Raw genomic sequence first — 3,910 nt, 5'->3', positions numbered from 1 at the left:
AAGAACACTTAGAATTTAGGTATCTGTATCAAAAGCTCCTTAAAATGACTTTATTCTTCCCTAAAAATTCCATTTTAAGCCCCTCTTCTAAGGAAATAGCCTAAAACATAAATGAAGAGCTTGTTTATCAAAATACTATAGGCTCCGGGATCTTCAGAAGCCGCAACCTCCATCGACGTCACTTGTGATCCTCTGGGCTCATCGGCACCACTCCAGCCCCACATTTCACAGTCATCAGCCACCATCATGGTGATGCTTGTGAAGGCTGGTAAATGGCCTTAAGAAAATGGCTCCTCCCCCAAAGGAGGTAGAAGAAGATAGTGATGATGAGGAAACATCCAAAGGTGAAGACCGACCACAGTGGAGAAGAGGTTGTCATCCCTCAGAAAAAAGGCAAGAAGGCCACCACAACTTCAGAAAAGAAGGTGGTGGATTCCCCAACAAAAAAAGCTGCCACTGCCACACCTGCCAAGAAAGCAGCTATCACCCCTGGCAAAAAAAAAAAAAAAAAAGCAGCAGCTGTACAGCCCAAGAAGAAGGCTACACCAGGCATAACAGTAGCAACAGCTGGCAAGAAGGGAGACACACCTGGCAAGGTAGCAGTAGTGGCAACCTCTGGTAAGAAGAGAGCTGTGGCCCCAGCCTAGTGGGTAAAGAATGGCAAGAATGCCAAGAAGGATGACAGCAATGAGGAAGAGGATGAAGATAGTGAGGATGAGGATGAGGATAAGGATGAATTTGAACCAGTAGTGATGAAAGCCTTAGCTACTGCTTCTGCCTCAGAGGATAAGAACAATGATGAGGATGAAGAAGATGAAGACAAAGATGAGGATGAGGATGACAATGATGAAGATGACTCTGAAGAAGAAGCTATGAAGACTACACCAGGCAAAGAAAAGAAAACTCCTGCAAAAGCTGTTCCTGTAAAGTCCAAGAGTGTGGCTGAGGAAGATGAGGATGAAGAGGAAAAAGATGATGATGATGAAGAGGAGGAGGATGAGGAAGATGATAAGGAAGATGATGACAAGGAGGAGGTGGAGGAAAAGCCTATCAAAGAAGCACCTGGAAAATGAAAGAAGGAAATGTCTAAACAGAAAGCAACTCCAAAAGCCGAGAAACAGAAAGTAGAAACATTAGAAACTACAGCTTTCAATCTCTTTGTTGGAAAGCTGAACTTCAACAAATCTGCTCCTGAATTAAAAATGGGGATCAGTGACCTTTTTGCCAAAAATGATCTTGCCATTGTGGATGTCAGAATTGGTGTGTCTAGGAAGTTTGGTTATATGGATTTTGAATCTCCTGAAGACCTGGAAAAAGCCTTGGAGCTCACAGGTTCAAAGGTCTTTGGCAGTGAAATTAAACCAGAGAAACCAAAGGGAAAAGACAATAAGAAAGATCGAGATGCAAGAACAATTTTGGCCAAAACTCTGCCTTACAAAGTCACTCAAGATGAATTAAAAGTAGTGTTTGAAGATGCTGTGGAGATCAGATTAGCCAGTAAGGAAAGTAATAGTAAAGGGATTGCATATATTGAATTTAAGGCAGAAGGTGATGTAGATAAAACTTGGAAGGAAAGCAGGGAACAGAGATCGATGGATGATCCAGTTCTCTGTACTATACAGGAGAGTAAGGGCAAAGCCAAAGCCAAGACTTTAGAGGTGGAAAGAATAGCACTCAGAATGGTGAATCAAAAACTCTGGTTTTAAACAACCTCTCCTACAATGCAACAGAAAAAAACTGAAAAAACTTTGCAGGAAGTATATGAGAAGGTAACTTCTATCAAGATGCCCCAGAACCAAAATGGCAAATATAAAGGGTATGAATTTATATAAATAAAATTTGCTTCATTTGAAGACTAAAGAAGCTTTAAATTCTTGTAATAAAAGAGAAATTGTAGGCAGACCAATCAGGCTGAAGGTGCAAGGACCCAGAGGATCATCCAAAACTCTGTTTGTCAAAGGTCTGTCTAAGGACACCACCAAAGAGACATTGAAAGAGTCATCTGATGGTTCCATTCATGCCAGGATAGTCTCTGACCAGGAAACAGGATCTTTCAAAGGGTTTGGTTTCGTAGACTTCAACAGTGAGGAAGACACCAAAGTCACCAAAGAGGCCATGGAAGGTGATGAAATTGATGGAAATAAAGTTAACTTTGGACTGGGCCAACCCTAAGGGTGAAGATGGCTTTGGGGGTCATGACAGAGGCAGAGGAGGATTTGGAGGCCAAGGTGGATTTGGTAGTGGCAGGTCTGAGGAGGCTTTGGAGGGTGAGGAGACTTCCAAGGAGGCAGAGGAGAAGGAGACCACAAGCCACAAGGAAAGAAGACTAAGTTTGAATAGTTTCTTCTGTCCCTATCCATCCCTCTTCCATTTGAAAGAAAGGCCTCTGGGGTTTTTACTGTATTACCTGATCAATGACAGGGCCTTCTGAGGTCATTCCAAGACAGTATACAATCCTGTGGTCTACTTGGAAATCCATTTAGATAACATTTCAAGGGAGATGCCCTGTTGGTTTTGACTGGATATTCATATAAACTTTGAATGATGTTTGAGATGATAGAACTAACCCTTATCTATAAGTGTTGGATTTGTATTAAGTTTCATCCCATGTATAAAACCATTTTTTCCTATGAATAGTTTTTTGCATTGGGTGTATAAAGGAAAGCAGAACGTTTTATCATGATTTTTGCTTCAGTGATTTTGGGACAAATTAAAAGTCCTAAACTCTGGAGGAAAAAAACCACTACTTATATTGTTAAATTTGAAGTCAATTTAATACCCAAAGGAGATGATGATATAAAATAATAAAAGTTAGCTAACATTTATTGAGTGAAAAGATACTGGCATAACTCTATGCATTCCACAATTCTTCACTCATTTATTTTTCATAAAAATTGTATGAAGTATTAGTTTCTCCATTTCATAGGTGAAGAAACAGGCACAGAGAGATTAAGTAACTTAAGCAAATATTAAAGCAAAGAAATGGGCAGAGGTAAGAATAAAATTCAGACATTCTGACACTACAACATGGAACATAATAAAACAATGGAAAAAGGGACCTATGAAAAATTTGTTGTCATGTGAAAGAGTACTTAAAATATAATGTTAAGGGAAACCGTAGAGTATAAATAGTGTATACACAGATATGATTTGAAGTTCTAGCTACAATTTAAACTGAGTCTATGTGGATTCCTTTCCAACTAAAGTACAGAAATATGTTCACTAATAATTAATACCTTAAATATTAGCAAAAAGGGGAGTTCTTGAGTTCCAGAGGAGAAAATGAAGCTTTAAGTGGCAATACATCAACCTTATCAGTAGGCAGAGATACAGAAAACAATCTAGTCCTGAGACACTGATTTCAGACTGCTTGATGCAAAAGAGCACAGAAAACATTCCCAGAATCAGGCTTGAAGACCCTTCTCGGCAGTGATGGGAAATGAAACTTGCTCTCCAGTTCTTTGCTATTTTTCAACCCATGTATCATCCTGTAAAACTAGAGTCTGCCCGTCCCACCAAGTATGTACCCCTGTGCTGAACTTGGCAGTGTTCTCCATTGTCATTGTCATATGTGTGTGTTTAAATAAAGCATCATGCATTCAAATATGTATATGTTACAAGTTAGGGCTGAAGACCCTTGGGGAAATTGTTCCAAATTTTAGGACAAGTTAAATTAGGGGCTTTAATCCCCCGCACAGATTTTTAAAAATCCACAGAATCATTTGGCCATATGTATGCCCAGAATTTCTAGGAAGAATATGAAAAACCATCTATGAGGATAAATTAAAAACACAAATCTGTATTAAACATGGATATAGACTTAAAATTCTACCTTTCATCATTCATTTAATAAGTATTTATTGACTGTCTATTATATGCCTGGTACTATTCTAGGCTAAAGGATACAACA

The 3,910-nt window shown here is 39.1% G+C and overlaps 1 pseudogene; it reads left to right on the top strand.

Annotated features, from left to right (window-relative positions):
* Positions 1-246: 246 nt before the first annotated feature.
* On the top strand, positions 247-2,340 carry LOC101432505 (nucleolin-like; annotated as a pseudogene).
* The last annotated feature ends 1,570 nt before the right edge of the window (positions 2,341-3,910 follow it).

The sequence above is a fragment of the Dasypus novemcinctus genome, chromosome 7 (genome assembly GCF_030445035.2).
Source record: "Dasypus novemcinctus isolate mDasNov1 chromosome 7, mDasNov1.1.hap2, whole genome shotgun sequence".
NCBI classification, from domain to species: Eukaryota; Metazoa; Chordata; class Mammalia; order Cingulata; family Dasypodidae; genus Dasypus; species Dasypus novemcinctus.
This window is presented reverse-complemented; position numbering and strand designations above follow the sequence as displayed.